Here is a 25,645-nt window from a genome sequence, read left to right on the forward strand (position 1 = left end):
TACTCCTACTCTGACCCTGCGGGCTGACCTGGCTGTAAACCCGCGGCGGCAGGTAACACGGAGGGTGGCGGAAGCGTCCTCTGTCAGGCTTTGGCGGACCCCGCACTCGGCCTCATGTGCAGCCGTATGTAAAGCAGGGATCAGTGTAAGACCCTGGTTAAGCTGAAACTGGGGTTGCCCATGCAGAACCAGACCACCCCCCCTCCACCCCTGCCACCGGTCCAGCTGTCACCAACCTACTCTCCCAGTTGATATAGTGGCTGCACACAAATACAGCTGACCTCTGACACACACACACACACACGCTCTAATCCACATATGAGCATATCACTTTGTTTTTAATCTGTGTGTGTGTGTGGCCTGTGCAGTCTTTCTCTCCTTTCCTATTTTGTGTGTAAAGCAGGAATGTGCAAGATAAACGCAACATCAGTCAGTTCTTCCAAATCACACACCCACAGAGGCATAAAGCTGGCAAGACCGTATTGATTTTTGTGTGCGGAGGCTTTGAAATACCAATTTTAAACCAATTTACTTTGTACTAAAGATAGAATTGAAATATTATATTTGAAAAACTCTTCAGCAACATCGCCGTATAGAAACATTGTGCTGGTTTCGGGGATAATCTTCAGGATCTGTCAAAGGCTTTCACACAGATGCTGATTCTTGGACAGCAAACTGGTTTAGGTTTTTCTCCCTGGATTCAGAGCTCAGTCATTAAATGCATACGTGGGTTTTACTTCAAGAAAACAGATTTTCAGTCATTTGGGTGAGCTAATACAACTTAAACATGGTTCGAGGACTTCATGTCATTGTTGTATTTACATGTAAACCATAAATGAGGATGCAGACGAGGCTTGTTCGCCATTTGGTAAGAGTCAGCCTTTGCACCATGTCTGTGCTGCTGGTGCAGGAATAGCATTACTTATCCGATTGTTCAGTCTGACGTCACTAGCCGTGTCTGGACCTAAACTCCGCTGCAGGTCCATATATCAAACGATCACTGTGGCATTACTGAGAGTTGAAAAACTGTCTAAAGTCTTTCATCTTTAATAAAATGATCAGCGTTCTGCTCTACCAGGTGTAACAATTGAGTTTAACATCCAGGCATCCATGAAAATGGAATTTATGACATTTAACGGAGTTAGAAGTTAGCAGGAAGTTAGCTCGCTAGCTTCTATCTAAATACAATATAGCATGTCCTGACTGCGGGGTTTTGGAAACAAATTAAAACGTACAGCTCTGTTATCACTTCCAGCATAAATGAAGACAGAAAACTAAACAGCAGTGACGTTTGTAGGGTTACTGAAGTTTGGCTAGCTGGTATATAATGATGTGCTACGTGACCGCTAGCGACACAGCTATGTTAGCATAATATAAACAAGCTAACTTTTTTTTCCCACTCGATAAAAGTTAACGTGAGTGTTCTCGGTGGTCAGGAACAAATGTAATCGCATGGCAGGATGCTGTAAAAGGACCAAACTTCAGCCAGGAGAACAACTGAGATAATCCATCCACAATACGAGGTTAGTTACATCCTAAGGTTTTAAAAACTGAGCTTAAATAAATGATTAGCGGTAATAAAAGCCGAGGGAGGTCAACAGTGATCACTGACTGTTTTAGGAGCTTTTTGAGATTAAATAGAAGAAAATACAAAACATTAAACATGTTCACAACACAAAAGCCATATTAAACGCAGACTACTTTAGGCCCGGAAGTAGGATTCGTCACGTCATCACTTAACGACCGGATAGCATGCTTGTAAGAATCCAGCTGCATCACAGGGTCACGTTAAATTAGGAAAGTGTCATCTGTCTTCACCGTGTTTGTTTTGGTTCGAGATGACTTGAAGGTCACTAGAGCAAAAACACTGCATAGATAGTAGAAATATTAGAATAATAATAGAACATTTGCATTTTTTTGGGCAGTTGTAACAGCTCACAGACATAAACCGAACCCTGCCCAGCAGAGGATGTACTCGACCTGCTGGTTCGGATCAGCTACCAGGACATAACAAAAACACTTGTTTGGCCCTCGATGTCTCCACGTGTTGCATGCTGTGAAAGTTCAACACATCCAGCAGACGCACATCTGCATCATCACCCAGTCTGAGCTGCGTTCAGCACATCAGTGTTGACTTTCTGCTCGGGTTCGGACTCCAAAGAAAAACATCTGTCATGTTTACCAAGTATCCACAAAAAAACAGAATGAGCTGGAGCTTTGCAAAAACACTCTGCAGGACACTAAGTGTTATTAATTGGTTATTGAAAGGATACGTGGGAGAAATTTAATGTCAAAGGAAGCCGACAAAGAGATGGTTTTCTTTTGCTGTCTGGATGACTGCACGAGCTTTCGATTTGTCAGAATCTGTGAAAAGGTAGTGAGAGGTACAGCCTCAGTGCCTCTAATCGCAGCTCAAACATGTAAAACCACTCCATGGAAAGCAATCGGAGCATGTCATAAACAACTCTGGCTTTTATGGTTTTCTCCGGAGATGGCGTATTGATTTTTGCAACAATAAACAGCCTCCAGAAAAGTAAAAAACAATTCTTTATCTCTCAGGAAGTCACGAGTTGTGCCTTTTTTGCTCTGTCGAGCAGTTTGACTTTGTTAGGTGACGCTGAGAGTGACAAGAAGGACAGAGGAGGAGGAGACACGTGGCAAAGCCCCAACCACGTCGTCATCACAAGCTGCCGAACCACCAGGACGCTGCATGTCACTTTTTGTTAGACGGCAGTGGAAACGCTTCAGCCCGATTTCTTTAAACGCAGCTTTCTGTTTGGATGTCGTCTCACCGGCCTCCCTCACTTTCCAGGCCCTCCTTCTAAGGTTATCGCTGTCATCATCCCTCATCGAGACGCCCTCCCACCGCGTCACCCGCTCAGGGATAATTGTGAAAAATTAAGCGGGACACACGCAGCTGTGAATAGAAAGCGATTAGCTTAATCAATTTCCCGTACTACACAGCGCACATGCACCCACACGCGTCACACATGCACAAACACTCAGGTTGGTGTTAGGATCCACAAGAGGCAGAAGAATGACAAGGAAAGGAGAGGCAAAGAAAGCCCCCCTCCACCGCCCTCCCAACCCCACGGCGTGTCAGTTTTCCTTCTCAACAGGGACAGGACGTTAGACGAGGTGCAAGCGGCGCTGCGCCATGAATATAAATGGGCCCCGAGTCTCTGTTGTGCCCGTGAGTGCAGCCATAAACTCGAGAGGAGAGCAGCATAGCCTGCAAGCCTCATTCTGCCCGGAGTTTGAGGTTTCACCACGCAGGCTGTGCAGTATGAGAGCGCCCTGAGAACTTCTTCTCGCCCGGCGTCGCAGCACAGATCTGCGTTTGAACGTTTAACGGTGACCCGTACGGGTTTTAGAGATTGTCGAGAGAAGGGTTTAGGGATGATGCCCGAGTTAAATCTACCCTCGTCTCTGATGACCTTGGATAGATTGATCTGATATCCTGTAACCTCCTTCCCTCCTCTGCAGTAAATGTTTTACTGTCTGGGATGCTTGTAACTGGCCGTCAATCAGAGCAGTTTCCATTTCAACCCGTTCCCCGTGCGGGCGAGCCGACTGGCGTTTCTGTTTTATGTCTTCTTCTTTTTCTTTTTTTTTGGGGTCTGCTCTCTCAATCATCATTCTCCTCTTCCCGTCTTCCTCCCCTCCCTCGCCTCTCTCTTTGCAGAGACGTGAAGATGGGTGAGGTTTTGTGTCTTTAACATTTGATTAAGCAGATCGGCTCCGAGCGTGAGATGGGAGATCCGGACAGCTGACAAATCAGCCCGTGTCTGTGTGATACCAACCCGGAGGTTGTTTGTCAGTCTGCCCGCAGGCTGCAGGCTGCAAGCATGCGAGGCTTGCGTGACGATATAATTTAGCTCTGCAGTTGAAGAGCTCAGTAACTCCAGGCTACAGGAATGGTTGTTAAACTGGTGTTTGTGTAGCTGCTGTTGCTTTTCTCGCTGTCAGTCTCTGCGCTCACTGAGATCCAGCGCTGCGAAGGATGACGGCGTTCGTTGCTTTTGTTTCAATTATAAAAAGAGCAACAATGCTGCATCCATTTTAATTACCATACTCAGGCTGGTCCAGGCACAGCATCAGCACAGGGGAAGAGATTTCTTCACTCACTGGTTGATGTTTTATCAGCTGATAATCAACTGCTTCACATACTTAAGTGCAGCTGGCCAGGCCTCTCCTTACTCGGCTGCTAAAGCCTCATTCACACAGGCCTCATGGGGTCAACAGCTGCTTTCTGCAGGGGTCATCACCATGATAACCCCTGGAAAACATGTGGATTCCACAACTGGTTTCTGACTCCAGCATCTTTCTTTGGTTGCTGCTATGTTGCTGTGGGGGTCAGTAGCTTGCTTGGAAGACGCCAATTTGTCTGCAAACACTTCACAACAGTAGAAATGAACTTTGCATTTCAGTCTTAGACTCTTTAGAAAAGCTTTGCATGATTCACAATGAAAAATGATATTACCAGCTGTCACCCTCTTGTCTGACTGTGTGCCTTACATGACCACAGATTCATATAAGAACCTTCCCTGTAATGTTTGAAGTCGTTACAGCTGCTCGGTGCTGCTGTAAGGTTCGTTCAGTGTCTGCTAACATGAAGGCTGATCCTCCCTGACAACCTGTAACTGATAGTGTTTAATAAGTCAGACATATTTGCTGCTGAGCGTGTTTTTGGTGCAGCCGGGAGAGGGACGATCATAGTAAAAACACTCGTAACCATTTATTGAGTTAGGCGAGGTCCTCACGTGTGTTGAAGGGCAGGTGTGTGTGTGTGATGTAGTGAGATTGCATCATGTTGTGCGATGGGCTGAGGATCCTCCGGCTGGTTTCTGGTGCGCATGTACGTACAGGCTGTCTGTACTGAACTCACATACACGCACCCAATTACTGAAACTGGGATATGGTTGGTATAACATAATGAACAGCCATTTTTCACCTGCCTAACTGCTGCTGCACTGTCACACACTCTCACCACCCCCCGCTCCCACTCTGCTCTCACTGCAGGAAAAACAGACTTTTACCTCCACCTGTGGACCTGCGATTTTACAACAAATAACCACGATTAACCGAAGAAGTTTCATCCTCACTTCAACATCGCATGAATCTTAGGTTTGATTCAAAATAAATGAATTCTTGGAGCGTTTACTTCTATAGGCGGTGTAAATGAAAACTCTTTAATTGCATAAAAGCCCACGAGGACACATAAGACCCAAATTTAGAGCCTGATAAATAAGAGGACATCTGCAAACTATGAAAAGGGACATAAAGCAGACTCATTTTCTTCCTAATGGATCTCAAACCAAAGTAACTGCGTGCCAAAGTGGAAATTATGCCCACTTCTTATCTAATCCCTATTAAACTGGTTAATTTTAGAAGCCAGAATTCTTAAATGAGTATATTTTCTGGTCTGGACGTGTGTGGCTGTGTGTGCATTTAAACGACAGGCATCATTTCCAGGTTTGAAAAGTGAAGCCAGTGGGGAAGTGGCTTAAATGTGCATTCCTTGTGGCAGCCAGCAGAGGGCGTCTCCTCAGGCTTGGATTGTGTAGAAGTCTATGGAAAAAACAGGCTTTTGTTCCCGTGATCTATAAGCTCATTAAAACCTTTGCCGATGAGTTTGTGTGACCTCGTCCTCTGTTTTCTTATCTAATTCAGCGTAGTGTTCCTTTTGTAATTCCCGATCACATCACGCATGCAGTGAAAGTGTCTCGGTCACACAAACACATTTTCTGACACAGACAAACATGCTGTAGTCTGAGTCTGGCCGCTGTACAGGAAACACTGTTCCACAGGTTTCTGTAGGCGTTTAATAACCTGTGTGAGCCTTAAAAACAGGTTAAAGTCAGTCTGTGTCCATCCTTCGTGGCTGTGGTGTCCGGACAGCAGCAGCCTCGGCTCTCAAAGAAGTCGTGTCCAGCTCGGCAGAACGTCCCCGCGGATTCCCCCCCTCACCGTCGCCTCTCATTTAAACTGCCTCCCTTCCTCTGACCTCTTCATCGTTAAAGCCCCTTTTTCATATTCACTTTCTGTCCACGCATGAAAATAAAACGACTTGAGTCGTGTTTAAGGCCTGTGACAGAAGAATCTGTTACTCTGAGATAAAGAGACGTCCGTCAGTTATTCACTCAGGGATGGATAATGTGGCCGTTTGTTCCGGATGGATTCCTGCCTGTGTGTTGAGTTCCTGCTGCAGACATGCGTCTTGACACTATTAAATTGTGGAGCGGATGGTGTTAGTGATCCTGGGGCACATGTCAGATAAAATATAGTTTGTTCCATGTTTGTTTTATCAGCAGCATTGTTTTCCTTGTATTTATTGGTCTGAGTGGGACAAATTTTCTTGGCTAACTTCTGAATAAATCTCTAATTTCGAGCCACAAGATTTGATTCGAAGGCGCCGCGTCCTCCTGGAGCCAAAACGCTAGAACGAATCCTTCGGTAATTGGAGCAAGCACACATTTTCTCACATCCTGTGAAGTCACTCTTCAGTGGCAGTTCAATTTCCCCTGCAGCAGTGGTATCTCAAGTCCGGCGGGCATGTATCAAAAGGCCCTCTCAGCTGCTCTAACTGTTTACAATGACGCATCGATCCACTCTGCTTAATCCCCCCCCTCCCAGCAGCTCGGTGAGTTAAAGCAACAGTTACTGCCACCTACAAGAGGCGGAAAAAGCCCCGCGCAGCGTGTCGTCTGATCCCTCTGACAAGGATGCTGTCGAGTACCCCCTCTGATCTGATCCCCTCTGCGTTCTGATAATTCTGCTATTGACCCAAAGCAGAAAGCAGCAGGAGGAAACTCTGCTCAACAAAACTACAAACAAAACTACTCCAAAGAAGCAGAAAGCATTTCCATACTTAACCAGGAGTAACTGCAAGCTGATCGGAGCACGCCGGTGCTTAAATAATGCGATCGACGAAGGTGATCTTACCTGTGTTGGCAATCCACATCCAGCCCTGGCTCGTCACCACTCATGCCGTGTGTGCAGCTTCAGCCGTCCTGTTCCCCGTTTTCTTTTTTTCCCCTCCTTCTCCTCCTCTCCTTTCTCTCCCCTTTGGCCCTCGTCTTCTCCTCCTCCTCCCTCCTTCGTATCTCCCTCCCCCTTTCGCTCTTCCTCTCCCTGCACTTGTTTGAGTCTATTTCAGTAGCAGCAACAGAGGAGCCCGCTGCGACGGTGGCATGGTTTCCAGCACTTTGGCAGAAGGTCACATTATCACTCGCTGGTAAAAGGGAGGGGGGGGGGGGGAGAAGAAGAGGAGCAGGAGGAGGATAGATGGAGTGACGGAGGGAGATCAAGGTGAACAGGTGCCAGAGGAGGAAAAGGAGAAGCAAAGCAAGTTGATATAATCTCAGCCGTCCACGGATGCGCTTTTGGTTTAGTTTTCCAACTTGTTGACAGGGACACCTCTGAAGACTGTTTTCAGGTAATGTGTCCCAGGAGGAGAAACTGAGGAGGAATTTAGGAGAAACCCTCGAGTGTGCATACCTGTGTGAAGCAGTAGCCTTTTTAAAGTCTTCACCAGCCGCGCAACTCTGGGGGAAAGATAATTCCTCTCTTGGCTGGAAAGTGAGTCTCTGGGAAAAAGAAAAAACTAACAAAGCTGCCAGAAACTTGCGCCAAAAGAAATCCTCAACCTTCAGCTCGTCACCCGCGTCCTTGATCGTCACTGCCCGGTTCGTGAAGACGCAGATCTACTCCGTCTCTGACACCTGTCCGCATCGTGTGTCCCCATCTATCGCAGGTCCTGCAGGGTGACCCTTCTCTTCATTTCCCAGACTCCCTCCTTCGTCCTCCTCTGGTGCGAGCGGTACTTTTACTGCCACTCCATCAAAATAAGGCTCTGAGAAATGATCCAGCTGCCCGGGACGAGGCCGTCGGCGGCCGGCGACAGATGGCCGGAACAGAGGTGCAGATGCAAACTGCTGGAGTTTGGAAATTCTTGGATCTTCCTCGTGACCTTTCTCCAAGCGCACCTTGCTTGCTCTAGCCTTCAGTTGGCTGCACTTGTTGTCCTGTATGCCTTGTTGTTTTTTGGGCTGTTCCTACCTGTGCCCCTCCTTCGCCCATCAGCAGAGCGTTCACTCTGGCTTCTCTGGCCGGCTGTAATCCTGACTCCTACACTCCATGTCACAGGAAGGGCTTGTGAGCTCTAATCATTATGTAGTAAGGATTTATCCTCTCGCTCTCCCTCCCGTCTCTCTCTTCCCTTCCCTCCACCCCTCCCGTTTATTTCCCTCCCTCTGCTCCTTGAGTACTGGCTGCCCTACAACTCTACAACATCCCCCCTTTTTCAACCACCACAGATTAATGCATCATCTCTCCTCACGCTTCCCTGGGACCCATTCGTTTGTCAACTCATTCATTTTTATTTTTTGCCTTCCCACCCGCTCGCTCGCTCCCCGTCTTGCCTCCTGCCGCAGATCGCATCAACAGGTTTGCCCTTGAAATATTCTCTGGGACAGGCGGAGTCAGTGCCCACCGTTTCCTTCCCATCAGGAATGTGCTCGTCCCTTAAACTATAAGCTTTTAATCAGTGCACGCAGAGAACGCATTGATGGCAGTGTGTGCACATTTACAGTCTTTATATACTCTAACATAAATGTTGTACAATGTTCAAGTACACATCAGAGCCTGGCTCATTTTACTCCATCTAAGATGGGCTATGAACACACACACACACACACACACACACACACACACACACAGTAGTGTAGTACTGTACAGAAATTTCCATTTGTTCGAGGTAATTTATACGCAGTGTTGTTGTAATGCGCTTTATCCACCAGGGAGCACTAACACATTTGTCCTGCTCAGTATGTGTAACAAAGCCAAAGTGTGTGGACACCCCGGCATTACAGAGGCAGTAATCTGCTGCTGTCACAGCTTCACCCTGGATGAAGCCAGGGCTTTGTGTGGGTTTTCCTCACAGAGAACTTTTCCTTTATGGAGACACACTTTTCACACCGTTAAACTGGACCCTCCGAATCCCAGAATAATGTCAGGTTAGCTACATTTCTGGATGTAAAGCATGCTTTGTAGCAGTGGTTCTCAAACTGTGGGGTGAGTCCCACTGGTGCATGAACCTGATGTTAACCTGTAACTTTGATGCTGACGTGAATCTTTAAGTCAAATTCTTTTCTGCCTCCTGAAGTGGGGCATGTCCGAACCACTGGGTGTGTATGAGAATCCACTTACAAGTTATTGGTCTGAGTGGGACCTTGTTCAGCTCAGCGAACCGGTTCTTCGCACACTTCATGCTTCAGCGTAACCTTCAGGTTCATAACTGGAGCAGAATAACCGCAGGACGAGATCTGGGCCAAGCCAGCTGTTGGGCTGAGACGGGAGAAGCAGAAAACAAACTTTAAGAAAATTAAATAAATAAATAGAGTGCTAAAATAAATCCCAAACATACTTGCTGTTAACGTACCTGTTTGATGCGTGGGAAACAAGTAGCTTCTCCAGGTATACAGTGATGTTTCGCTCAGTATACTTTAAATATGCCTCATTTTTTCATGTCCGTTTAACAACAAGATAAAAAAAATCCTTTGGAAATATGTTTGTAATTTATTTATTATTTAAATTAACACGTTTTGCAAATTTATATGACTTTGAGGTTACTTTTGTCCGTCTTTGAGCTGGAAGTCGTGCCTCCTATCTTTCTTTGAACGATGCATTTTTCACAATGCTGTTGTTTGGAAATAATTTATATTTTTATATCTTGTCTCTTAGAATAGAATAGAATAATCCTTTAATTGTCCCACAAGGTGAAATTTGGTTGCAACAGCAGCCAGAAAGACACATATACAACAAACAAATCTTGTCTCTTGTAAAGTTAGATATATTTTCCATCCATCCGTCCTCTTTCGCAGGGTCGCAGTGAGGTTGGAGCCTGTCTCAGCTGTCACAAGGTGAAATGCAGGGTCAACCTATCACAGGCAGCTAAGAATCACCAGCTAACCTCACATGCATGTGTTCAGACGGGGCTGTCCGGAGAGAACCCGCGCACACGCTGACTGACTTTCAGCATTTAGCTGAGATTTATCATCTGTTTTCACTCCCTGCTTGCAGAGCAGCAGGTCGATACTGTGCTGAGAGAGACGCAAACTGAGGGGATGGCTGCATGTGAGAATCTGTGTCTCTTCGAGGGGAGCATCTGCAGGCTGTGGACGCTGTGGCGAGAGCGTAGTCTGTTGGCGAGGGAGGGAGGAGCGCTTGATGCACGTGTTCGGAGAGTTGCGTTCCCCTCCTGATGCTTGCTGTAATGGTCACACTAAAACACTAAAATGACCCCCCACACTGGGAAAGGTCCCGGTGCTCCCCGTGGGCAGTCTGCCAGCATGTTGAAATTGATCATTCCTGTTATGAAATGATTTTTGCACGTTTGACCTGATTCCACAGCTGATGTGAAAATACAGCTGCAGCTTTGACCTTGGTTGACCTTGGCCATCTCCCAGCAAACATGTTTCACTCCTCTGACCTCAGAGGCTCAGCGTTGTTGTGTCGAGTCTGCAGGAACTGCAAAGTAGAAATCTTTGAAAGGTCACGCTGGTGTTCTGGACATGAAACGGCACCGAGACAAACTTGACTTTAACAGACCGGCGCAGGCTGTCTGCAGGTGACTCATACTCGTCTCGAACACACCACAAACACGCCGCCTGAAGCTGTTTTAGCTCCACGTTACTGATTTGATCAGGACACCAGCCCCCCCTAGAGTTCAGAGAGGGGAAATGCACCTGCTGATTTGCACGTGAAATTGCTGCTCAGAAACACTCTTACCTGTGAACTGCGCTGCACTTTGCCCTGTGTTTAAATATTTCAGTGTCTCAACCTGCACTCCACTTTCTCAGCCCCGAGCTGACTGTGAATGAGCTCAGAATCATTTTGATGACACACGTTTACGCACTTCCAGGTCACATTTGCATATATTACATTGCCGAGCTGCAAACAATCTCCATCACAAAGGCAATTGCAAACTGCTGTGGCACGCACAAGCCATTAATCTTAATTTCTTCCCTTGTGGATGAAACCTTGGAAAAATGAATCCTTTTTCTCGGGCAGAAGGACATCAGTCGGATTTTATGAGCCTGTCAGGGCGGCACTGAGAGATGTGCCGGCGAGGCCGTGTTTGTTTCTCTGCGTACGATGCTGGAGGCTGAGCCCGCGACCCCGATCGATCACCGGACGATAATAAATATCCACGAATCCCCAGTTTGTAATCAAGAGCTCACAGGCTTTCCTCCATTGATATTTGATCAATAAGGCGAACAGATGGGACTGTAAAGCAACAACGAGGTGTTGGGTTGTTGCTGAGCAGGAAGTGTTACCTGGCCGACGCGGGTACACCTTTTATTGTTTATTTTTAGTTTCTCTTTTCTCCATCAAAAGAAGCAGAAAACAAACCTGAGACTTTCTTTAATCTACAGTCAGAACTTTTCTGTTTGTTGTTTTGAGCAAATAATTGCTCAGCACTCAGGATGATTTTGACCTTCATACCACAGGTGATCTCAAGTTTGACCTTGACTTTTAGTTTGAGGTCAAGTTTTGTGATTTTTATATTTATGCTGTTCATGCATCTGCTAAGAGGGAAGCCCTGGTGGCCTCCAGTATTTTCAGGAATAGGAAACACGTGTTAAGTTTCTTGTTTGACTGCTCCTGATTTATTTATTTATTTTAAACTACATGACTACATTGTTTTTTATGTAGGACGATGACGCGCTGTTAAAGCACGTGTTAAAGGTTTGTACACTCTGACTGTGCGTGTGGCTCATCATCCACGCTCCAGGTTTTTTTGCCTCACACTTCCACTTGTCATCTTCCTGAACCGTCGGTTCTTTCCTTTTCCGTGCTTGTTCATAGAGGCTCACCTGACTGTTGGGGTGTCTCTGTATTAGCGTAAGGTTGTACCTTATAGTATAAAGCACCTTGTTGCTGTGATTTGGTGCTTTGTATACATAAAACTTCCAGATATTCCACCCACTGGCTGGTGAAGTCTCCTTTTTAAACCTCTAACTGAGCTATTTTCTGAATTGCCATTGGCCAAACAGTGATTTCTGACTCTAATAATGACGATGATTTACCGAATCGAAAGTGTTTACCGAGGTCACAGACGAGGAGAGCTGAGCGCCGTGCATCTGCTGGCTATTCAGAAGCCTGCAGGTTAAGGTGCTTCCACTTTGGCTTCGCTCTTCAGGCACAGATGCTATGTCAGTCTTTTATACCAGCCAACGGATTTTCTGATTTGGAAGCATAAGAAATGGATCTGATTTCAGAGCATCAGTTCAAATGACTTCAGCGAACTCTTTGATGAGCCTGATCTGTTCAGGCTGACACACTCTGTTGCTGTAGGCTGGCATTCGTGTAAACTGTAAGGCTTTGGCCGAGCAGGTGGGCTGAGCGAGGAGGAAGTAACACATGTCGGGGCAGCAGCAGAGGGAAAGGCAGACATATGCTCTTTCTCTGTGGCCTGGCCTTCCTGCTTCACCGGACAATATGGCAGCGAATCACAGCTGACCCAAAATAATATTTCCTCACAAACGGCAAACCAAACGTCATCTCGGGCGTCACCGTGGCATTTAGAAAGAGCCTCTGCTTTTCTTCCTGGCAGCGCTCGGAGATATTTTCAGATGAGTCTGAGGTGAGGACAAAGAGTAAGGTAGAAGGTAAAAGGCCACACTCGGCTGCTGTGGATCTCACGAGGGGGCGCACATTTATCCCACCTGTGACCGACACCAGCTCGACTTGTTTATGAGACTCCTGAATGAAAACGTTTCTGTAACGGCGCTGTTAACAGTGATGTCCCAGACTCATTTACTTTTGAGCCTGTGCTCTTTACACCAGCCAGTGGCCTGACTCCTGCAGCCTCAGCCGGCATGACGAGCTGCTCCCAAAGTCCGCTGGGTGTCTCGAGGCTGTTTGGCGTTTCCGTCCAGCAGCCAGCGGCGCTTCACTCGGGCCCAGAGAGCCCGGACGCAACCTGTCAAGCCGTTAAGCGTCTGTTCTCCCCAGAAGCTCGTGCCAAGCTGAGACCGGTCACCTGATGGATGATGCAGTGACTGTAAACAGGTCAACATCACTGCTCAGGCCACTCGCCACCAAAGAACAGGAAACAAACATGGATGCAGAAAATGACTTCCTGCTGCACGTTTATGGAGCGTGTCTGATAAACGAGTTCACGCGCTCACATATCTGTTACCTGCAGCTGAACTTGGCTTGGCACTGACTGTACAGAGCTGAAGCAGCTTAAAGTGTGAGCAAAGCTTTTCTCTTCTAAGCTCACCGTGTGTCCTGATAGCAGACACACAGCAGTGTAACGCAGGTGTTTGCATTTCTGGGCAGACAGGTGGGTACATTAACTTTACATCTTTTCAAATGGATGTCCATACCTCCCCTGAACATGTTTAACCTCCAGTGTTCTGTTTGGTTAGCCGACCTCAGCTAGCCTGGTTTTGCTATCTTACCTCTAAAGTGGACCCATCTGCTCCTTTGCAGCTCTTGACTCAGCTAGAGAAGCTTTGCATGAATCGCCTGTTAAACAAAGTGGATTTATGTGAAACCTGCCTTTGCTGTGCTCACTTCTTCACCTCCCTGACACTAGTAATTTTAGGCCCCGCCCCCTCCCCCTTTAGTTAATCCATTAAAAACATATAGAAGAGGGCGCCGGTTGGCCCACCTCGTTGAAAACGATCCTGAATGAAATAATATTTTGTGAACCTTCAGTAGTGACGTATGTAACGCATATAAAAGCTAGACTTGCATTTATTCTTTGACTTTTATTTAAAGCGGTGAGAGCTTTGGAGATCTGTAAGGTGCATTACTCTGCAGTGTAATGTCACAAAAGCACATGAAATCTAAGAAGCCTTTAATGTTTCACGTTCAGGCTGTGCACAGACTACCGACGTCCTTTATTCTCCGTGTGCTGTGACAGGCTCTCGGGTCTGTTTGAGGACTTTCTCTGCAGGCGAGCGTCAATTGTTAGCACCACCCCGAGACTTCACACACACATGCAGAGACTGAGAAGTGTGTCCTCAGCACCTCTCCAGTCAGCTGCTCTCATCGCCGGTGTGCCAGCGCCCTCCACAGGCAGCTCACGCCACTCAAATCCCGTCTGTCTGGATTTTGCACCCAAAGCTTTGCCCTTTCGACAAAAACAAAGCAAAGCATTGGTGACAAATTGCTTTTATTTGCAAGGCGTCGCCAGTTCCCCTCTACTTTCCGTGCTCTATATTCAGGACGTCCACCTGCACGAGTCCCCGCTGGCTTTAGTTGCACGGGGGCGGCCTTGCCAAGCAGTCGTATAATCCACAGGGTGAATAAAAATGGATTTGGCTGCAACAGTAAGCTGCCTTAAACCAACAGGCAGAATTGTGCACAACACAGATTCTCTCATGTACATCCTCATTTTTCACAGGTCACACTGTTCCTGCTGATAACACTAATCTGCACGTCTGCAAATACACTTTTTGATCCCCCAAAATGTAATCTGAAATGAGATCATAACACAAAGACAAACACCCTCAGTTCAGCTAAGATGGCGTTAAACGCTTCATTTCATTGATCAGAATTAGTTTTTATTCCCGTCAGCACACGGGGAGAACGCTCTTCTTCACGAGCTGCGTGAATGATTCGCACCTCCCGATAAAGAGCTTTGGTCTCGAGAAAAGCCGCACGAGCGTACACGTTCGCCTGTCAGAGTGAGCGAGCGTTTCCTGGCACCGTGTCCTCTTCTCCCTCCGTCTCCAGAGGCCTCGGACAACAGACGGGTCACAGCGTAGCCACATTTTAAATCCGGTGTGCAGATGGACACCAGTAGTGGTTCTAAATCCTGAGCGCCTTGGCACCAGGCAAACGCAGAGAGAGAGAAGACAGCGATTCATCATCGGTTCGATTTTGTTTCCAGTGAAAAAATGGTCCGAAGGAGCGATCATCCAGGCTCTTTGCTCGCGGAGCTTTGTTTTCGTTGCGTTAGATAATCAAGCAGACAGATTTTCAACTGATGTCAGTGCTTTGACTCCAATTAGGAACCAGCGGCATTATAAATAATATGAATAAGCACAGTTACAGTGTCACAGATGGGCTCTAATTGTCTTACCAAGAGGCAGAAACCAAAAGCTTTTGTCTCCCACAAAGGTTTAAATGTTATTTCTTCAGTTTTCTTTCCAGCTTCGTTCCAGAAAAGGTCCCAAACTTGTTTTATTTCCTTTGCAGTTGTTCTCTTTATGCTTCTACTTCATGCATTTACGGAAAGAAAATGTTTCGAAATATGTTTTTCGCTTTGGGTTTGTGCTCGTTTGAAGCTCGACGCTGTTTTTTCACCCGTAAACTATTATTTTGGTAAATTCATCGTGTTAAATTTAAGTCCTCATTAGTCACCCGAACACTGTCTTTTAGAGAAAAGTATGAAAAATAATGGGAATTATTTTTTGATGAATGATTAGTGTGTTGTATCCACCCTGCCGGGACACATTCTGACATATTACGATTGAAGTTTGGGGTAATTAAGACCTCAGATATTGGATATTAGATACAGTCATAACTTCCAAGCATCCATTCTCTTCCGCTTTTCCTTGTTAGGGTCGCTGGGGGGTGGAGCCTATCCCAGCTGTCTTAGGGCGAGAGGCAGGGTGCACCCTGGACAGGTCGCCAGTCTGTTGCATTGCTAACACACAGAGACAGACAACCATCTGCACTCACATTCACACATATGGGTCATTTAGAGTCACTAATGAACCTATCCCCACTAACTGCATGTCTTTGGACTGTGGGAGGAAGCGGAGTACAGAACAGAACCCACGCAAACTCCTACAGCCATAACTTATCAGATATAAACAGACGGGTTGGAGTTTACAAGATGCAGAACGACCAGAACGAGATCTTTTAATGGTTTCCACATAGTCTTATAATCAGAAATAATATTAAATCTCCCTCCACCCCTCTTCTGATAGTAACACATCTTTCTCTCTGACAGACTTCACTTCTAAGCTCTTCTTGTAAAATTTGCAGTCCAGAAGTGCTGCTCATCCTCGGAGTTTCTAATTCTTTTGGCCGTAACAGATTGGGTTAATTGTGGAAAAGGATAAAATAAAAAAGATCACAGCAGGGGGCAAATTAAAGGGAACACACTTCTCTTTTTAGTTTTCTAATGAAGAAGAAGATAATTATGCCCGCTAGTTAGAGAGATAGACCTCTGCCTTATCCTAACTTCTGTAATGCTGCGTGCTTTCTCTGTGATGAGGCTTTCTGAAGATCTTCTGGAGTTTGTTGGTCGTATGATGAGACAAACGGGTGTCTGATGGGCCAGTGACACGTCTGTGTGTGCATTAGGGGAGAACATCATATCAGGGAGGCCCCGAGTACATGTGGTTTGATGGCAAGCTTAACCTAAAGGATCCTCTGGAAGATCCAGGAGAGAAGAGAGACACGTTTTCTCAAAACATCACATCTCTGTGGTTTTCAAGTTGCAGAACATCATTTAAACCAAACAACCTTCGACTAAACAGATGGCGCACCACAGACGAGCTACAGTACCTCGTCAGGCCGGGACTCTGCGGTCTATTTACACCCACAGGTCTGTGGCCGCTCTTTCACTGGTGAGGCGTACACTTCCAGGAGGAACGCTGGTCTGAGCGGGGAGTCAAGGGTCCGTCCTGTCATAGGCACTCATGGCCATTGATCGGTGCTCAATTAGCATATTGGTGATCATGGAACTGACTTCATGGCCCATGTTGGCCCATTATGTAAATGTGATGTTTATAAGGTTGAGAAACCTGCAGTCAGCTGAGACAGAGGACGTCACTCGGATGACTTAGAGATGCCACACTTCCTCAGCCCGTGAGCATCGTCTGCTGGGTGAAGCTGGCTAATGCTAGCATGGCGCCAACCGACCCAGAGAGACGCGTAGAAACCAAACAATCTCCCCGGAGATAAACTAGGCCAAGTCCAAAATAGCACGAGTTGCGAGCCAGAGACGGCAACACTGCTTGGATTGTGTGAAGTAGTGTGGTAAGGTGATGGAGGCAGAATCACTGATGGTGTCTTTGACTGCAGACACAGTACATCTATGTTCCTCCTCATGACTGCGAGCGACTCTTCTTCCCCATTCACCCCAAAGTTCCTTTAATTCAGGACCCCGCCCACTTCTTGTTGGTTACTTCACCTGTCACCAACATCGCTGCTAGTTTCCTACTTTTAGATGATGTGAACTGAATCTTTTTGGGATTTGGAGTTTTGAATTGTAACGCCATCTTCCGATTAAACCACCCGCTGTATCAGCCACTCTTTGCTTTCTTCCCTCTTTTCTCCTTCTCAGATTTTTCCATCCCTCTCTGCTGTTGTTGATTTGTCGCCTCGTGCCAACAAAGCGGTTCTTCCAACCCCTGGCTCTCAGATCACCCAATTCCTCGGACTGACCTTGCATTACCCACAAGGCCATGGGTCATCAAGCGTGCGCTCGCCTCATCCCACAAATTGTGGCTGGTGCTCCTTTTCTGTTGAGCCCAGCACTTTTGTTTCCATTTATAGCCGCCTCTTTTTCAGGATCCCAATCATTATAAGAAGGGGAGGTGAGTTACAGCCCTGCTGAATTGCTAATGACAGCACCTCTCCACCGCTGTAATGGGTATTAAACCACAATCATATTAGAGTGGAGGGGATGTCACCAAGGCCGGCCTTTCTTTGTGCTGCACGCTGGGAGTGGGAACAACCTGCAGACGAGCGTGAACATCTTCCAGCAGATCTTAAAAGTCTTATTTTTACTTGTGAAAGACTGACTCCTTTAATTAAAGCACGTTTTATCAAATATATACCACTGTACCTAATTACATTATTTTTACTGCCTTTATTAAGAAGCAACCATCTTCACAGTGTGCACGTGTCAGCTTCTGATCCCTCAGTCTCTGAAAGCGTGGTCAATGCAAAACTGATGAGACAACACATCCAGTCGTTTGTCTCTCAGATAAAACATTTCTCAGTCTTGCGTGTGCGATCATTTCTAAACAGCCTCACATTGTTCGCAGGGTCTGATGCCGGCTTTGATTTGAGTTTTAAGCTGAAAACAGTGACTCGCTGCAGGACCGGCTCAGCGGGACGGTTGTCTCCGGTGCATGATTGTTCCTGGCTGATCTGTGTGTACATTTTAAAGGTTTGTCTCCCTCATCTGGACAGACGGCATAACTACAGCTCAGGTTGGACGACTAAGAGTTGGACAATGTGTGTAGATGAAGGGTTGTGACATTAATGAAGTCTTATGGGATCATATGAAACAAAAATCCAAGTGTTCAGCATGATCGATGGCACAGAAGGAGAACTTACGCGTTACCAAGTTTCTGCCTTTCACCTGCTGCCGCCTTCTCAAACGGACAAATGAGATCACCGGATTTAACGAAGCCCCGCCCCTGCTCCACTCAGCGCTTGCGAGTCCAAAGTAAAAGTTCTCCGAGCGATGTAAGCGAAGTTGGCTGCAGATGGCACTTAGCTGGGCCGAGCATGCAGCGTTAGCAGCAGATGGCGCAGTGCTGGGCTGATGGATGCACTGTCGAAAACTCCAAACAAGAAACCTGCTGCTCTTCTTCCATCAGAGAGGCTGAGGAGGACGAGCCTCTGTCGCTCTCAAACGTCCACGCGGCGCACACAGACTGGTGATGAATGCTGCGTTAGCTGATTTATTAGAGCCATATTGTGGGTTCATACTCTCCCCTGTTGATTCTTGTTATTTTGTGTGATGGGATAAAGTCTGCTGAGGACTGCGATGGCAGCGAAACTGGACGGGAAACAATGGAGGATCGCTTCACGGGGATTTATAGGTCGTTAAAAGAAGAGAAGGCTGAAATCTGAGGGTTGTATTTTACTTCATGTGTCATTTATATACAATGACACATGACATCTATCACTTTTGCATCATAAAAAACTTTCCTTTATTGAGCATCTTAGTTCGGCCTCCATCAGTTTCTGGAGATCGCCGTGTTGCGATTGGCTGAGGAGGCAGATAATGGAGTGACAGTGACCTTCAGTCCCTCCAACTGCTCGTGTCTCTTCAAACTTGGAGACAAGTTTCTGTCCCGTCTCCAGGCTGATTGTCCTGAAGCTCCTCGGGGATTCAGGTTGATGCCCAAGGACTTCAAATCCTCCTTTATCTCAAATTATTTCCTAAAATCAGCCACAAAATACTAAAAGAAATGGATGGTTGGCACTGATGCTGTAATTACATGAATCACAGCATCAGTGTGGCACTGCTGAGGTCTTATTGTGATGGCAGAGATTACTTAGTGTTAGTTACTATAATAACCGTGATGCAGAGACAATATATCTATTACAAAAGAAGGAAGAAGTAACACGATGTTTTCAGTTTATTAGCAGAATCGGTGGTTTTTATGTCCACACGGTGATAGAATAGCACAAAAATATGAGGACTGTTGCTGTGTGCTGTTCACGAAGTGGACACAAAAACAGTTTATGTCATTAAGTTTCTTTTGAAAAGGACCGCATACAAGAAATGTCTCAAAGAGGAGAGGAGATCCTAGAGTCTGTCCCTGAACGGTGACCTTTCACCTACCGCTCCGTGTTCCTGACCTCTGGGCCCAGCCCGGTCCGGCTCGTCCCTGCGGAGAGGAGGGTCAAAGCGAATCAATACAAAGTATTTCCGATCTGTCGCCTTTATCCCGCGGTGAAACAAAACGATGATCTTCATAAGAGCGAAGTGACGTTGTGACCTTTACAGTCTCAACCCGTTTTAACACCGGTGGGAAATTTTCCATCATAGCGCTCTCCTATCAAAACACCAAATACCTGCTGGAGGAACGTCGTGCGCCCCTCCAGGAGAGGCCAAGAGACTTGGAAAATCAATGCCAAGGTGCAGCGAGGCTGTTAGCTCATACTAACACAGCTATAAACTCTACTCGAACATTCATTTTTTCTACCAGGAAATTCACCCCTGCAGTATACGTGCAGCTGTAACATTATATGTCTGCGGTATGTGTGTGGACACTGATGAACAGAGCATTCATTCAAACAGCAGCAGTCAAAGAAAGCGCGCGGGCCTCGTGTCATCCGAGATTAATCGCTGTGATATAAATACTCGAGCGGCTGAAGAGCGAACTGTATTACAAGCCGGTTTGGACTCGGCCGTCATTTGGCTCATGAATCATCTTTGTTAATTGTATTTGCTACCAAAATTACACGAGGGAATCCTGTATCTACAAAATTGATAGTGGCTACAAATATTTGAGCCGTGTTTTTCTTTGACACCAGCGGGCTCGTCGTTTTGTCAGCGGCCCTCGGCTCCCCTCTGCTAGATGTGCCGTGACTTGATATATTGGGTCTTTTAGCCCCCGCTTTGGCTCAAATCCAAGGCCCATTTGTACAGATGGGGTTTTACGTCGGCCGTTTTAGCAAAGCACCCTCCCCATAAAGCCAAAGTGTCTCATCGCTTCATAATTGTGTGATTATGGTCAATTGCTGCGGTTGGGGTGACAGATTCTATCGGAGCCCAACAGATGCTTTTATCATATTTTAGATCTCCATTTGACCTTAATCAACCGTTACATGTATGAATAAAATGGGGAGGTGATATTTCACGGGATCAGGTGTGCGAGAGGAGCAGGTGTGACAGAACGAGGCCGTGAGGGACGATGACACACTTGGGTTAACCCACACGGCTGCTGGCGTGGCTGAAAAGTGATGCCGCTGAATGAACTGTGCAACAACCAAGGCAGACAGAGGGTGCCACCAGGTGGGAGAGGGTTGACATTGCAGCTATTGTTTGAGTATCTGTGAAGTAGAAAGTTATAGCATATATATTTATTATTGTACAGAAGGCATTAAAATGAACCCAAACACTAAAAAATAGCACAAGTGCTCAGCTGAAGGCAAAAACGACACATTTCATTTCGACTCTTCCACAATGCTGATTTCTGAAACACAAACAAAAGGATGAGATGATCTGCCGCCGTCTCAGCCCGTCCCCTGGATCCTTTATTTATTATATAAAGTATTTTGCGTATTTGATTTGGTAAAAATTTGGCCTGTAAGACGATTCATTCCTCGTTCTTTCAGCTACATGTTGCTAAATTTAAATCAGAAACAGGCTGATTTACTCTTGCAGCACTGAAACACCTCAGTGTCCAAGTTTGGCATTAAATCTATGAATACTTATAGAGCAATAGAAGTACTTCAGATTTGTTTGCAGACATCAGGAAACAAAAATCAGCTTTGTTGTTAAGGATCCTCATCGGGGGAAAGTGAGCACGCTGAGGTTCGAGGGATCTTTGCCTACTAAGAGTAACTCGAATCTCTTTTCTCAACTCAGTGATTTCTGCCATGTTTCAGGCTTAACAGAACAAAACGACTGCGTCTCAAGCTACCCTGGGAAACATCTGGAAACTATTCTAATCAGCCCACATCTTTAATCAGACATACTGAGGTGACAAAAGTCATCGTTAAAGGTGCAGGGGAGGCCTGTGCTACAACATATCCAGGACATGTTTTCTAATAATAATACATGTGAAAACACTACAGCAGAAAATGAACGAGAACAATATTAAGAGATTTAAAATCCAGGAATAATATGAATGTAAAGCATGAAACAAGATGGTCAGAGGTGATGTGGCTGTAAAATCAGTTTCTCCGAGTCTAGCTGACAAAGATAAAGTGGTTATAGGTTCTATAGATGAGCTGCAGCACAGCTGAAGGCTCAAGTGCGATCACGCGGAGGCGGTTATCAACTGGATGGTCGACCTGTCTAACCATGAGATCACAAACTGAAAGCACGAGCACTGTGCAACGTTTACATCCCAGTATAAAAAAAAGTTTGTGTGCTTTTAAGCTCTTAAAGACCATTAAAAACTCTCCGAAACAAACAGTTTAGGTTGATAGAGTCATCACTGTCAGTAGTGAGTAATGGGAAGATTTGGGTATAATTACAGCTGCTTGTTCCATTAGATTAATGCATTGTTTAGATTTGCTTCTTAGACTGTTTATGCCCTACTCTTTCAGCTGCATCTCAATCTAATATCGAAAGATAATTCAAGTCAGAAACATTTTACATAATGTCAACAAGTAAAATGCTCCGGGGGCTATTTTTAGCATAATGTCACTGTATTACAGCTCACAGAACAATAACAGTAATGCTTTGTTTGCAGACACCAGGAATAAAAAGCAGGAAATAAAGTTTGTTTTGTTTCTTTAATGATGTTCGTCAGGTTTCAGGGATCTATTTTCTAGAGAATTGATTGGTTAGTAGGCGGTGGTTTGGCACATATTGATCTTTTACCTTGAACATAACCTGCAGGTCAGGTCTGCAGCATGTTACTGTGGTGAGGAACCACCTTCACAACCCAGAAAACACAGTGTTAAGCCTGAAGTTTACCCATCACCTGCTACTTAGGGCCTCGGGACGTGAATGCGAACACAATGTCAGAGTTCTTCTCAACATGTGCGCACAAATACATTTTTGCCATGATGTCACCACAGCAGTCAGAAACAGACATAATGTGACCAGGTGAGGCCCAACGTCCAACAACAGTAATGATTTAAGGCATCTGCAAGTCAAGCACCTGTAAAATAAATATATATAAATGTAATTAACACTGAGAGAAATGTGAATGAATGTAAATTAATATACACTCGCTATAAAGCAGTTCACCTTTCGCAGCCTCGCTGTGTCACAGATTTATTTTTGTGTACAATTTTGCGTGCTTTGTTTTTTTTAATACAGCGCATTTTCTCCTGCGTCCTGATTGGCTGCAGACCATTGTCAAAATCTCGCGCCGTGTCTCCTGTACAGTACAGAATGTGTTCAGCTTGTCAAATTTACATAAATCTTCGATCGCTAACAGCGTGACTCTGAAGTGCTGCACTGTATGTTTGTTTTCTCCCCAACAAACAACACTGTCGACGAAACGTTTGCACCGTCAAAAGCAGCTGCGGTAGCTCCCAGAAGGCAGAGGAAGATGCTAACCATCGCACAAAAAGTTGGACTTCCTGACATGCTAATGGAAGGTAGAAGTTACCGTGTTTTCCGGATTATAAGGCGCATTAAGCGAAACAAAACAGTCAGATAAGTCAAACTTTACTCAGCTCCTTCTTCTTGCTTCCTCTACTTCCGTACCAGTGATTCATTAATGTTGCATTCTCTGGCAGCTGCTCGGTTCACATGTTCTGGACCTGAAAACAGGGTTTGATCTTTGGTTTCTTTCTATAATACTGGACTTATTTTTCTACCAAGGTTTGAACTTTGAGTGTAAACAAGAGAGAAAAGTGTGAGAATGTTCACGCCTGTCTGAGTGTATAAAGTGTGTAGTGACGGGTTTTACAGCCTTAAAACATCTGTAATAACTGTAAAAAATAAAGTTGGCTACTTTACACGTAATTAAATGTACAACCCTGAAAAATGATGGAGTAATCAAAGTAAATGTAATCTAACCTCTTTGCATTAAGAAAGCAGTTTAATTTTTATCCATTAACAGGATAAGTCGAGTGATGACATCAGCAGCACGTATTTCTGAATCAAGCTCCTGTAGCCGAATCTTTACTTCAGAGACACATTTAAAAAGTTAAACGTAAATGAACGCAGCTGTGTAATGTTCGTTGTTGAAGCTCGATTTTTCCTCTTCTACTCGGTCTCGGATGATAGCGCCCTCTCCTTGATCCCGGTTCTGTTAAAAGTGAGTTCCTCCTTCCCACTGTCGCCGAGTGCTGCCAATAGGAGATCATCTGATTATTGGGGTTTTTCTCTCAAACACTGTAGTTATTTACCTGATGTTTGACAGTTTCTTGACATGATGCTGTGAATTGCTGTCACGTAACCTTTACTGTGTGGTGATGAGGGGCAGCCAGAGATGTTGTTCCATACTGACACAACAGCATCCATAATCTCCTCTGTTGGACTCTCATGGTGAACATTTTGAAAAAATCTTAATGTTGTTAGCTTTTACTTAATTTGCTCATGCTTGTATGGTTAATGAAAACTGGGGTGTCTTCCTTTAGCAAGCCTCGGAGATAGAGTTGGATGTCTCGAGACCACTTTTACGTGGTCTTGGTCTCGACGGACTTTTGTCTTGGTCTCGCTGTTTCGGTCTTGCGTTCTCAAATCGACATAGTGTTCGGGAGATTTGGAGTCAACCATCAGCGGAGCGGGGGGGTGGCTTACTGGGCTTGAGCCCCGGTCATTTTTTCAGAAGCATGGGGTCTTTTGGAGTGTAATTTGTTAGTTAGAGGCCTGACTGACAACTGTATAAAACAAAAACAACACACGAAGCACAGATCGCACCGTTGTAAATTCCCCCTAATTTTGGTATGATCCGAGCTCAGGCACTAGGCAACTGAGCACAGCACCCATGTGAGCGAGGGGGGAGAAGCTGCTGCCTGCGAGTTTGCTGCAGACAGAGGAGAGCTTAAGTTTGACCAGGCACCAAAGCAAATCATTCGTACTGTACAAATAATGTAAATATGAAGGTTTATCACAAAAGACTGATATCAAACTGATCACTTGGTTGCGTTACTTGCTCTTCGAGTGAATCAACAAATGGATAAATAAAAAGCCGAACAGCAATGCTGATTTTTTAGAGAGTCTCAGCTTACATTTCATATTTTCAGTTGTTTCCCTCCACGGCTAAACAAACTCTCTAAATCGGTTTCAATTGTGTACTGATGAACACAACAATGGACATAAGGAGCTTCTTTCAAAGAAAAAACTCAGGTAGATGTTATTTTATATATTATGCTTTGGATGTTGTTCAGTATATCTATGCAAAACAAGAGGAATTTCAATACACAGCAGTATATTCACACTTGAAACCAGATATTTACATACAATTTATGGAGAAAACATAAAAACTTTTTTTTACTGTTAAACATCAATTTAGAGCAAACTTTTGTTTTAGATAAATAAATGTTGAAATATATTTTGAATTAGTTAAATGTCAGAATAAAAAGAGGGAGCTGTCTATTTTAATCCCTTTCATCAAATTCAGGAGTACATATACACTAAGTTTATTGTTAATTAATAAGAAAACTCCAGACGATTCCATTCTGAGCTGAAGAAGCTTCTGATAGGTTCGTAGAGTCCATGTGAGTAAATTGGTGGCACAGCTGTGGATGCATATAAGGAAAAACACAGAGCCTGTTTCTGTGACATGGGAACATCAAGAGATGTCAACCAAAACACCAGGAAAATAATAATGGATTGGATTTATATAGCGCGTTTCAAGGCACCCAAAGCGCTTTACAATGCCACTATTCATTCACTCTCACATTCATACACTGGTGGAGGCAGCTACAGTTGTAGCCACAGCTGCCCTGGGGCAGACTGACAGAAGCGAGGCTGCCATATTGCGCCATCGGCCCCTCTGGCCTACACCAGTAGGTGAAGTGTCTTGCCCAAGGACACAACGACCAGGACAGAGAGCCCAGGGATCGAACCGGCGACCTTCCGGTTACAGATGCGATTCCCAACCCCCTGAGCCACGGTCGCCCCAAAGAATTGTGGAGCTCCATAAGTGTGGCTCAATTTTGAATACAGTTTGGTGCCATTTGCAATAAGAAATACAGACAGTTTCTCTCTTTACTCTCAAAGTTAACAAATATGTTTTTTATATTTATCAATCTTAAAAAAAATAAACATTTAGTCTGATTTGATGTT

General features: G+C 45.3%; 2 protein-coding genes across 2 annotated transcripts in view; both read right to left on the reverse strand.

Annotated features, from left to right (window-relative positions):
• Window positions 1–8,253, reverse strand: part of grin2ca (glutamate receptor, ionotropic, N-methyl D-aspartate 2Ca) — a 74,965-nt gene extending 66,712 nt beyond the window's left edge. Inside the window, exon 1 of the mRNA XM_026163995.2 lies at window positions 6,946–8,253. The gene's annotated coding sequence lies outside the window, so the exon portion shown is untranslated. The remainder of the gene's footprint in view (window positions 1–6,945) is intronic.
• Window positions 1–25,645, reverse strand: part of LOC113020221 (C-reactive protein-like) — a 438,825-nt gene that overhangs the window by 255,171 nt on the left and 158,009 nt on the right. The window lies entirely within an intron of this gene.

This window comes from Astatotilapia calliptera, chromosome 4 (assembly GCF_964374335.1).
Source record: "Astatotilapia calliptera chromosome 4, fAstCal68.1, whole genome shotgun sequence".
Lineage (NCBI taxonomy): Eukaryota > Metazoa > Chordata > Actinopteri > Cichliformes > Cichlidae > Astatotilapia > Astatotilapia calliptera.